This window comes from Apis cerana, linkage group LG5 (assembly GCF_029169275.1).
Source record: "Apis cerana isolate GH-2021 linkage group LG5, AcerK_1.0, whole genome shotgun sequence".
NCBI lineage: Eukaryota > Metazoa > Arthropoda > Insecta > Hymenoptera > Apidae > Apis > Apis cerana.
Window position 1 is genome coordinate 5,095,086 of NC_083856.1, and position 12,661 is coordinate 5,107,746.

A 12,661-nucleotide genomic window follows, 5' to 3' on the forward strand; every position below is an offset into this window, starting at 1 on the left:
TTATGAATTACACGTCTCGCTCGCTATACGTATAATGCACAGAAATTGATATTTTACAAGAGACTCTGTGACGGGTGTCATTTATGAGACCGATGTACGATCGTCTCGTATTTTCTCGATATGTTTCGTGTTTCACGTGAAATCAAGAGAAATATAAAATTCTATTTTCGAGAAAGGAATTTCCCAAAATCGAAGTTATTTTCGTTCGCGGCCTCAGAAGTAAGAAGTTAATAAAATTTTCAAATTTGCTCGGCTAAAATATTGGATCTTCGCGTGAAATTTAATGCATCCCTATGAAATTAGGATCCATTATCCCTGATAATCGATAAAAACGAATTAACACATTAGCACTCTTCATGGTCAATATTTTATTAAATATTAGTAATTTATGTCCAACGAATAATTTTGCTTTAATCCTATATAATTCGTTCACTTAAATATATTCGCATTTTTATCGAAAGATAATATATTAATCGATCAATTTCAACAATTTTTTAATTTTATTAATCTTCAAAAAAATTCTTAATCCTTTTAAACATAGATAATAAATCTCACCCTACACTAAGTGAATCCAGTTCAAGAATCAAATCAATAATCAAACTTTGTTACAACTTACACGTGCAACGAATAATGCTACAAATAAATTTATTTAAAAAAAGAACCTCATTCGTAAAATAAGTTTTAAGAAATTTCTAATTTTTCCGAGATTAAAATGATTTATCTGTAAAAGTGTCGAGGAACGGATCAAAAAACCCCGTATTTTATCTTACCATCATTCACCGTGGTTAAATTTCCTTGACCCCGTGGTTCGATAACCCAGTAGGTAGACGACCGGGGTTAAATTCCGTTTAGCTTGCGATCGAGAATACGATGCTCCCCAGGCGGTTACATTCTCATAAGCTTCATTAATGCGAGAGTATATAGGGGGTGGATCGTGTTCCTGCGGAAGACTCGCGACGAGGATTAGAAACCTGCGCCCCTGCCACGCCACCGATTACGCCACCCTCTCTCGATCCCTCGGGTAGCGGCTCGTTGGAAAAGAAGTTGGAAAAGAAAAGTTTCTTCGCTAGAACAAAGTGCAAACCCTTTGATCGCGTTTCTTCGCGAAATTATCGTGGCGATCGAACGATCAAATTAAAGGAAAATTACGGCCAACTCTCTCTGAATTTATGCAACGTAGAGAGGATAGATCTGATGTTTCAACTATGTAATTCCCGGCCTTGATTTCCCTGCAATATTGCAGCCAACTTCGAAGATATTTTCTTCCATATATGTGCACATCTTGCGTGTAATTCACTCTTGATATTTCGAATTAATAGGACAGCTCGTTCGAGAATATTCTTCCTTAGATTCTCGAGGATTTTGGAAAAAAATTTTGTTGGATATAAAAATTAATTTGCATATTGGATTCGCAAGGTGTGAAATGTCAAGGGTGAATTTTGAGAGAAATTTGGAATGTGGAAATTATATTTGGATATTTAACCGGGGGATTGGTTAACTCTTTTCGTGGTTAGGAATTAGTAAGTAGATGGAATTTTATATTTGGAAGGGGAAGATTATGTTAAGAGATAGAGATACATTTCTTTGACCTTAGGATAGCTTATGAGTTTGTGAAAATACTCTCGAAACTTTCGTTCCTTCTGACTTGGAAACCATTAGGAATGAAAGAAAAAACTTTGTAGACAGTTTTTTGTTCGGCAGTACATCTAATACTGTTCGAATGAATCATCCGAGTCATTTATCAAGACAAATTACTCTTCGATCATTTATACAAAATAATTCCAATTCTGATTCTTAGTTTATAGTTATTTATACTTATATTTGTTTAAAAATTGAAAAAAATATCGAATAATCAAAATGAAATAAAAAAGATATTTATTTAATAATTTTAATAAAATAAATGTAATTAAATTTCTACATCAAACACTTTCACTGCATAGCAAAAACACGTATATGATGTAACATGATCTATAAATTATAGGAATTCATATATTTTCTAGTTCATTTACATTTAGAAATTTTTCGAAATTGATTCATTCGGAATATTCTCTACATAAATTAATAAACCAATATAATACTGTTTCTCATGAACACCCGAAAAAAAGAGTGTACACCCGAACAATATTGCTTGCTCCTTATATATTGTTATAAATCTCCACTAAAACCAGATTAAACCGTCTTAAATAATTACGAAGGAGAAGGTTGAAAGGAACCACGAAGAATTAAAGGAGCGACGCAAAGGGTTTCATGGTCGTCGATTAAACGATAAAATCAGTGTCTTCCCTCTGTGTCTTGTCTCGATGGCTGCCAGCTTGGCTTATCTGAACCGTTCAAAAGCCTCTCTTTGGCCGCCCCTTTTTCGAGGCGCTCGAGCATTCGTGTATCCGCGAGTCTTCTTACATTCGAGGGTTGTTTACTCTGCCGCGAAGACTAGCAGCCAAAGCTATCGATTGTCGATCGTTAAATACGACACACCGGGTTTGATAAGCTGACAAGTCTCTTCGTCAAAGGCGGTTGAACGAAATTCGTTTAGGGTTGCCCAGGCCGAGGAGGGTATATTATGATGTTATTGAAAGAAAATGCGATGCACGAGATGGTATATGTGTAACGTGTTGAAAGAGGTTAGATGAATTCTCTCGTAGTGGTCGAGATAGAATAATAATTATTATTTTTGTAATATTAATCGTAATAAATTCATTGATTCCTTTGATATCGATGTTGTAATTTAGAACGAATTTATAACACGTCGAAGAGAATATTTGCAAATGCAAATTATTCAATGAATTATCATGTAGAATGATACAAAGTATATATTTCTTTTATTATATGTAGCTATTATGTAAATTTGTGCTGCAATAATCTCTATTGCGTAAAGATTTTACACCAATAAATACGTATTAACACGATGCTGAAATAACCAAAAATGTGTGATCATATTTTATTATTTTAAGCTTTAATTATTACCAGCCATAATTTAGATTAATCTTGTTAAATTTTCGTTATAAATAATCTCATTCATCATTTTCTCTCTACAAATTTCTAATTGTAACAGCTAATTCAGTTTTCACGTTTATTTCTATTTTAAACCAACTTTCTCAGATGATTTATGACATTCATCTACCTTCTACATAAATCTAATGAATCTTAAAAGAAAAAATTTAACCAATTACGTAATATCCATCGCAACTTTATTATAATTCACTCGAAATAAATTCAAGAAGATAGAAGAAAAATACGAGATGATGCATCAAAGGGAAATATTTTTAGAATATTCTCAATCATTTTTAGCTACTTGAATAAAAAAAAAATAAAAATTCATTCTCTCACAAATCAACTCGCTTCCTTCTTCGGTCCTTATCACAAAAATAATAAAATTTCTTTAATGTCAAAACTTAGATTAAAAAATTATTTATCTTCTCGAACACGTAGAACTCGTTTCAACCATCCTTAAAAGTTCAACCTCTTAAAATTCCCTCCGATTTGGATCTCCTCGAATGCAGGGCGCAATATTAGATTGGTGTTTAAAAGTTGCTGTTTCCGGGAACACCTCGACAACCTTGGCTCGCGTATCACGTACAACTGTGACCTAATTTACAAACTTTTTATGGCAACATCCGTTTCATACGCTGGATAACTATCCTTCTTTCTTTCTTCGCCTTTTTTTTCGTTGTCATCTACTTGTAGAAGAAGCAGGCTAAATATTTTTCTTATCGATAGAATTGAAAACAAGCTTTGGCCCGCCTCGAAATCGTCCCACATCCTCATAACGTAGCCTAACTTTCGGATCGGAAATTGTACCAAGTTAAGGACGCAAAGCGAACCGACGTGAACTTTCCGTCGTTTTACTCGAGTTACTCCTAGTGTCTCAGCTTTCCATCAACCAACTTCCGCCGAATTCTCACCCTTGTTCCTCCCACAATGGTTCCTTTCACCGATTCCATGACGATGATTCACGATTGTCCTTTCGAACAGTTACTTTAAAATCGCTGAGAAATTCAAATTTCTTTTCCACTCTGTGCAAATGTGGAAGACGTTTGAGGTGAATTCAGAGAATTGATATTAAAATTTATTAATAGGAAGAAAAATTTGAACAATGATATAATTATTTTAATAAAATAGTAAAGGGAATATCTGATATTCGAATAACATGAAATATGATTAATTGTTGTTTATATTTTTGATACGAAACAGATTATTATATAATTATTATTTTTCAAATTAATATTTAACTCGAGATTTGCATTCGATTATTTAATCCATAGAATTTGTACAATGCAAATTTTGAACGTAGATACGAATAAAATTGTACGAATAAAATTTCCATTTTATTTCTCTCGAAATCTTCAGAGGTTTTTTGTTGTTCATATATTCTCTCCGATTCTTATTTATTCGTGAGACATAAAATCGTGCGCAGGTAAAACTAAATCGTCTCTGGAAATTTTCATGCTCTAAATGTTAAGTCCAGGACAGATAAGAATCGAACGATGGTTGCAACCATTCGTCTTATAGATTTCTCGAAAGTCGATCGTGGATAAAGAAGGTTAACGTGTCCCTGTTGTAGGAAAAACACGAGGGAAAGGGTCGAGTTTGTACACGGTTTGTGTGTACATTGAAACTCTCTATACGAGGTTTCCACGATTTCCACGATTGAAAATCCTCCGCCACTACGGAAACGATTTTCCTCTGTTTCCTTACAGTCCAATTTGTAAGACGTACAATTTACCAGGATTTTACTCATCCTTTTAACTTTCTTAATATCCCTCCTGTCAGATTTCTCTTTACAAACACGAGAACATTAAAAGAAAACACAAAAGATTTCCATTTACGTTTTAATTTATTCCCCATCCCTTTAATATCTCGTAATAATATTACTAAATAATTCTTCATTCGAGAAATATCGTATAAAAATTTTCATCTTTCCATTACGATTCTCAAAATTCACCACCATTCAATGAAATTAATTAGAATAGACAATTTAATTACAAACTTTTTCTTTTCCATGTATAAATATCAGTATATATCACCAAAATAAGAGGAAATCGAGAAAAGAGGGAAGAAAAGAATTCTTCCAGCGTTATCACGACAACCACGAGTCGAGTTTCGTTGCACAACGAGCAAAAGTAGTTATCCGCGCTACTATAACGTCTCGTAGTTCCACGACTGATAAGGCGGATACTAGCCGTTCAGGACGGGCCAACCCTATTACTTCCTTCCGAGAAGTCGGTCATTGAATGCAGTTTTCCCTATTCAAAGCCTCCCGTGGGCGGTACAATATCTTATCGAATGAAGCGTGTGCTGCACGCCCGGAACAATTGCAACTGCACGTGCAATTTCTCTCGTCCTCTCCTCTCTCTCCGCTCGTGGACTCTTCACGGCACGTGTCCGTCCTCCTCGCAACACGCAAGCTTGGACGACACGCGTGGAATTGCTCCAACAACTTGGAGGAGGAAAATTGACATCACCCTCACGATCCCTTTGGCCATCGTCCTCCATCGTAAATTACATTCATTGAAACGAATGTTTGGTCGAGTGATGGGTCGAGTGTTGCTTAGTGACGTAACGAACACGTGGAAAAGTGCTTTCTTTTTTCTTTTTTTTTTTTTTAGGAGAATCTTAACGAGGAGCTGATGGTCATTTCTTTGTGTACTATCTCTTTTATGGGTTGTATTTAATTTGTAAAGCATGTGGAGACTTATATGCTTTTTTTTTTTAGAAAAACATGGGAAAATTGAATAACACGGGATATTTTTTCTTTCAAAAAGATACTGGAAGAATCTTTTTATATATATTTTGATCTTTCGAAAATTAATTTTATTATATAATTTTAATATTTTATAAATTATAATTTTGCACGATGTAATTTTACGCGAGTGTAAAAGAAAATATAAAACAATTAGTGCAATTTTCATGGTATTTCAATCGAATTCGATAAAATATTTTATTTATGGCAAATGAATTTTTGCTGAGAAAATTGTTGGGCTCAATTCCAGTTTTCGTTTATTAATGAACTTGTTCAACTTTATCGTGTGGAATTCATCGTTCTTATACTGGAACATGTTTCGAACACGTTTTCACTTGGTTGGAGTAAAGTAAATATTATCAATACCGTTGAAGAATAGAACTCAACTCTATATCGGTACATTTTAACGGGTGAAAAATGATACGAATGAAATGTAGATGTAATTTAATAATGCACGTGAAACATTAATAGAATAATAATTCACGCTAGGTATAATAAAGCGATATATATATTTCATAAAATGCAATAGTGCATTAATTTAATTTTATTTGAACATTTCCAGTAGATAAAATTTGTCATTCGTACATTAATGAAGAGATAGGTAATAAAAAGATAAATTCCAATCATAAATAAAAATAAAACATTAATAAATAGAAACGTCAATTGTTTGAACGGTTGAAAATATAAGACTTCTCTAAAATTAATCAAATATATTTGTCTCGTTCTTCAAAAATACAATGGCCACCATTATAAAAAAAATATCTCGCGTATCTCTATATAAAAATTTCTAAACCTGCGAAATAACGTATATCGAACAAGTTATACACGGTATTTTTTTAAAAATGCCCTTTGTTGTAAAGATAAGTGGCAGATGGCGCGACACAAGACAGAGGCGGATAAAATTCAATGTTACGAGCCGGGGGCGGCGGCAGGCGCCGACATGCATGCACATAATCGCAAGAGCCAACCTTCGGTCTAGATTAACGATTCGCTGTGCACATTTCCACACACAGAGAAATTTCAAGCCAAGTTTCTTCCCGAGATGCTTAATCCCCGACAAATTCGACTGATTCATTCCGAATCGCTTTTACTCGATTCCATCGGATCAGATTTCGACGATTTAACATTCGAAGAACAGTCTAAGTTCCATCAACAGTGATTAAGATCTGATAAATTTGAATTCTGAGCTGCTTTCTCTCCTTGCAACTCGAGAGAGAGCCTTAGTTTTGTCCCGCCCCGGGAAACTTTAAACGATAATGCATTGCGCTAAGTACTTTGTGAAAGATTAAATTCGTCATGGATTAAAGTTGATACTTAAAAGCTTTTGAAGAAGAACGAAATCAAAGGTGTAATTCATTTTTCTGTTTTCATTCATTTAATTTTAATTTTAATTCTGTTGCTTTATGATGTCTTTTTCCTTTCTTTCGTTCTTTCTCTTTTTGGAGGTAATTATAACCATTGCATATCTGGTATATTTTTCTTTGTATCCTTGATGATGCAATATTGAAAATTACACACATGATTCGATAATATGAAAGGCACGATATGACAATATAATAATCTGCATAATAACCACCAATTCGTAGAATTGAAATTCTAATAGAGTTCGAGTTAAACTTCGTTACGAATTCAACTTCCTTTTATCGAACCAAAATTACAAGTAATCCGTGCTTCGAACGTGAGTCGATGTTACAAAGCGGTTTAAAATTAACGCGGAATATAAGCGTAAAGGGAATTTTAAACTCAAAAATAATATCGTTAATGACTCTCTTTAAGAAACAATTATAAGAATGCAAATATTATTAAAAGATCAGAGTACTAGAATAAGATTATATCTTTTTAGAGATTAAAGAGTAAAGAAAATTGAAAGAAATATTGCAAAAATTTTTAATTAGAGTAAAATACGAAATCTACGAAATAAATCTACCAAGTATTCTCGACCCCAAACTTATCGTACAATAAAACTCGTATAAATAATAACTGACGAACGTACACAAAGAAAAAGACGAATCGCCGTGGTGACGTAATTTCGAAAGGGGATTAGAGGGACCTAAAGCGAAGGGGGAGGATTTCATTGAATATTTTAACCGCCCTCCTCAGAATCGTTTAATTAGTAAACACGATAGAGGGGAAGAGAAAAAGAAGGGAATGGTAGGATATGGGATCGATATCGAAATGAATCGAATACGTCGGATACTTCATCGGTTGAAATTATCCAAAGGGAAGGGGGAGAGAGAGAGAGAGAAATCGGAAAAGAAAAAAAATTTAATACGAGCAATAAACAAAGTATATATTTTAAAACGAGAGATTCTCGTGGAATATCCTTTAAGATTGGATCTTTCTGGATTCGATACCAAGTCCAATATGCATTTGTCAGGCAGACGCCGATAAAATTGCATAGAAGTCACCAATTTACAGAGGGAATGTCGATGGGATTATTGGATTCTATTTCGTCGAATGTTATACGTTACCATGGGAAACGTGGTTTCCACACGGTGAAATTTCTTTCTATCTCGCGAAAGAATTCGTCGTTCTGTATGAAGGGAACTTAAAAAAATATATATATATATATATTATAGAGAAGAGAAAGGGGAATGAAAAGGAACGGCGAGAGAAAATCGAGTGGAAAATGAGAATTCGCGAACGTTGAGGTGCAACGTTGGACGTTCGACGTTTCCGTTGGATCATCGAGAAACTTGGAGTCGAGTTTAAAAGGAGATGAGAATATTTTCTGTGTCTCTGATCACCCAATTACCAACAAGACTGCTTCGACCTCGGAAAGTTTCCAACTTCGTGCATTCGTGTTCTATTTAATTAATCCGTGCGTATCCTCGTCTCGGATTAGATAATAACAGTCGAGTGGCGGAAGATGGAAAGTTCGATGGAGAGTTTCATCAAAGTGTTTCAACCGAGTTCGTCCTTCTTCACTCTTCCTCATTTCACATTGTCGTCTTCTTCTTTTTTTTTTTTGCATCAAGTTTGCAAGCAAGCACGCGAAAGTTATAAACGATCGAATTTTCTTCAATTGATTTGAATAACAATTAGACGAATTGATTGGAATTCTTCTCTCGGAGTTTCTTCCGGTAATTGGCTCGATCGATATAGTTTCTTTCTTCTCTGTCAACCGTATCGGTAATTAGATGAGCGTGTATCGATAAGGCAACTTCCGCTGATTTCATTATCCGTGTCGTTACACAAACGTATCGCGATTATAGCAAACTAACCACGCTTGGTTAACTCCCGCGTAATTGCGCGAAACGCTCCGATGTAATTGAACATCGCAACATAATTGATAATGTTGGATCGTCGCGTTGAATTTAAGATACCGTAATAGTATGCACTGCGTACAAAGATTTATGGAATTTTGAATTTGCCCGAATGTAACATTAATGAATGTTAATGCACGCGACGATATTAGCCGAATAATGTATTGCAACACGTATTGTACATTTTGAAACGGTCGAAATTATCTTTGTAAATATATATATATATATATTTCTTGTATATATATCGCAGAAAAAATTCATCGTTCCACGCATCGATTTATTCAAAATTCGTATAATAATAATAATAAATATCTGTAATAAAGAGAAATTAAAAAGAAGAAACATCGCGTAAATTTATCACTACGATAGATATATATTTCTGATTTCGTGTCGTAAAAAATTGTACCAAACAATTCGAGAAGAAGCTTACATTTTGTTACCTTCGCTTCCAACACTATCTATTTAATCTATCCAATAATCACTTTCGATTACCTTCTTCCTGTCTCCTACCATACCCCTCCTCGTTAAATCGAGTATCCCATTCAAATTTCTCGCGAAATCGACGACAACAATCTATCCGAAACGCTCATTTCTGAGAAAACTTTTTACCGGATTTGCGCCTTATCAGTGGCGCGAAAGAAAAAGCAAAACAAACAAAAAGCGAAGTCAACGTATCGAAATGAATTATTCCTCTCAAGACTCACCGTCTCTCGCCCGAGGGACGCAAGAAGGACGTTCACGGTTCGTTCCAAAGTTCAAGAAACGTGCACGCTTCCCTTTGTCGACGCCACCGGGAAGTGAAACCTCCTCTTCCCCGTCTTCACTTCACAACCCTTTCTCTTACCCTTTCACCCTTTCGCAACCGATCCTGCTTACCTCCCGAAAAAGTATTCACACACGCGCACAGGGCCGAGCCAGCTTATTTCCGGTTTCGAGAAACGCGAAACGCGTACGATGAGGTGCGTCGCGACGCCGCGTGCCGACTGAAGCCGTCGTTTTCCCTTCTGGATCCACGGTATCACGGGGCGGAGGGGGTCGGGTGCGTCTGTCGGTCCCCACCCCGTCGTCCTTCCCCTACCCCTGTTCCAGCAGTCTACCCCTACTGGCGCGAACTCGAAGCCACGTGGTGCGCAATCGTCGACCGGTCGACGCTCGCACCACTTTCCAAGGGTGCGAATACATTTGGAATTGTTGTCGAGGATATTTTTTTGCGGATGCCTTGAGAGTTGTTGTTCTTTTTTCCTTTTTCTTTTTCGAGTGACTTTCTCTATTAACCAGAGGGGGAGAGATGGAAGGAGAAATAATTCACGAGGACGAGAGTTTTATTCTTAGGCGAATTCGTATTCCGAAGGCAAATGAAAGATTCTGAGTATTCTTTCGAGAATATTTTTCAAATTTAAAAGGAACTTTCGTGCACTTTCGTGTTTTCGAAAGAGAACAGAGTGTTCCGTTTCGAGAGAAAGTTTCGTAAGTTTCGAAAGTTGTTGGAAGTTATTTTTTTTCGCTAGTTCGTCGAAAGTGAAAGTTATTATCGAATAGTTGATCTCATCTTGTTTTAGTTGTAGTATGAATTTTTTTTAGAGTTTTAACCTCAAATATATTTGCACCCTGAAGATTTTAATCTTGAGAATTGGTATGGTAAAGACATTGGTTTGAGGAAATATTTTTGTTGATGAATGAAATGTTAACGCGAATGTCAAAGAATAACTTTCGCGTTAAATACAGTGAGAAATAATTCTCTCAAGTGGATGGTGTAATTCAAGAATACGAATTATTATAACGTAATTTAATATTTTGATTAAAGATTCAAATAATTTAAATTTTTCATATATGAGTCATTGAGAGTGATTTTTATTTTCAACGCAATAGCGAATAATTCTCAATTCCACTAGCGAATAATTCTCAAATATTTTATTCTCGGTTTTATTTTTTTTCCTCTTTGTCTCCAAACTGTTTACGCAGAGAATTTTGATTTTGATCGGGTTTGTTGTTGTCAGTTGTTAGTGGTTGAGAGATTGGGGATCCAGGATGAGTGATGAAAATGAATGGAGCATGGAGTGAGTTGTTAGGTGTGAATACTGGAATGTATAGCATTTGTGGTGGACGTAGGTGTACAAGGGGGAGAATTGTTCGGGATGAATAGAGAGATCAGGGTGAAAATTTAATGGGATGGGCTTGGATTATTTCCAGACAGATAGTTTGGTAAAGAGTGAAAGTGATTTTTATGTTGGTGTGATGAATTGTTTGTTTGACATTTTTTATTCGAAATGAAAATGATGCTACTAATAAAAGGACAAAATAATTTCATAAGAAGTATAATATTTAAAAGAAAAATCAAGAGATAGATAGAAATTAGAATATTTAGATATCAAAAGATTGGAGATGGAAATACAAAAAATACTTTTATGCTTCTATAATCAAATTTAAATGTTAAATATATAATTGTTTATTTTGTATATATATATATTATTATTCGAATAAAATAATTTAAGATAAGGAAGAATTTAGTAAATAAGAGATAAAATACAAAGTTTTATTTTATAATTGTATTATAAAAGATTATTTCGATATTCTGATATCATGTATGTTTTAAGGAACAAATTATTTTATACATATATGATATCAATGATAAGTAGGTAGAGAATATTTATTTATTGAAAATATTGAAAATGTACAGAACATATATGAAAATGTACAGAATGCACATAATATTTTATTTTTTTATTTATATTTTAAAATATGAATTTGCAAAAATATTTATATCTAAATATCGATATTTTTAATAAATACTTTTTATTTATTTGAAATATTTTTATTTGTTTTATTTAATACAACAAAAATCTTAAAAATGTAACTTCTACTACTTTTACAAATTCATATGACACAACTAATAAATGATGAATTTAATACAACATTTAATGTAGAATTATTAATGTAGAATTATATTTGATAACAATTCGTGATACAATTCCCATTCTTATTCTAAACTTGTCAAGGCCATCTTGCACAATTGAACTGAATATTATTGGTATAACTTTATAAATCATAAGTTTAAAGTTACTATTGTTGATAAATTCTCTCATAACAATTCTCTCTTCTCTACTAACTACCATACAATAATGCAGTAACTAAGTCCTATAAATTGGTTCCACAAATCTATACCTTTTCAATTCGTTATACCATCAATCTTACCAAATATTAACCACACAGATTCCAATGCATCTATTTTCAACATTTTAATTCCAATTCGAACGTCGATCTTTGTGATACCATCTTCGACATCCTCCATCATCCATAATATCGATCGTATCGTTCGAAAAGTCGAACAAAGAAAAACCAGAAAGAGAGAGAAAGAGAGAAAAAAAGAGACATCCTTCAAAGGAACGAAATCAGAATACATAAGCCACCCTTGAACGACGCCAAGCGTGTCATTTGGCGCGACGTCAGCCGCTTTTTACCAAACCACGGAACACCGTTCTCGACTTTCCCTGCGGAGGGGTAGGTTGAAAAGCCGCGGCTTCGTCGCATTGTGCGCCGTCGAAGCGGGAAACATTGCGCCCTACGTGCAAACCGGCCATCGATCGGTGTGCACCGCGCGTGCAACGAGGAGGATGCCACGTAACCGCGATACCATCGAACGAACGAAGACAAAGAA

General features: G+C 34.6%; 1 protein-coding gene and 1 long non-coding RNA gene across 2 annotated transcripts in view; one reads left to right on the plus strand and one right to left on the minus strand.

The window, feature by feature from the left end:
* LOC107996605 (uncharacterized) overlaps positions 1–9,987 on the minus strand; it is a 90,357-nt gene extending 80,370 nt beyond the window's left edge. The window contains exon 1 of the mRNA XM_017054760.3: positions 9,711–9,987. The gene's annotated coding sequence lies outside the window, so the exon portion shown is untranslated. The remainder of the gene's footprint in view (positions 1–9,710) is intronic.
* The window catches only part of LOC133666067 (uncharacterized), a 42,517-nt gene that overhangs the window by 7,572 nt on the left and 22,284 nt on the right, over positions 1–12,661 (plus strand). The window lies entirely within an intron of this gene.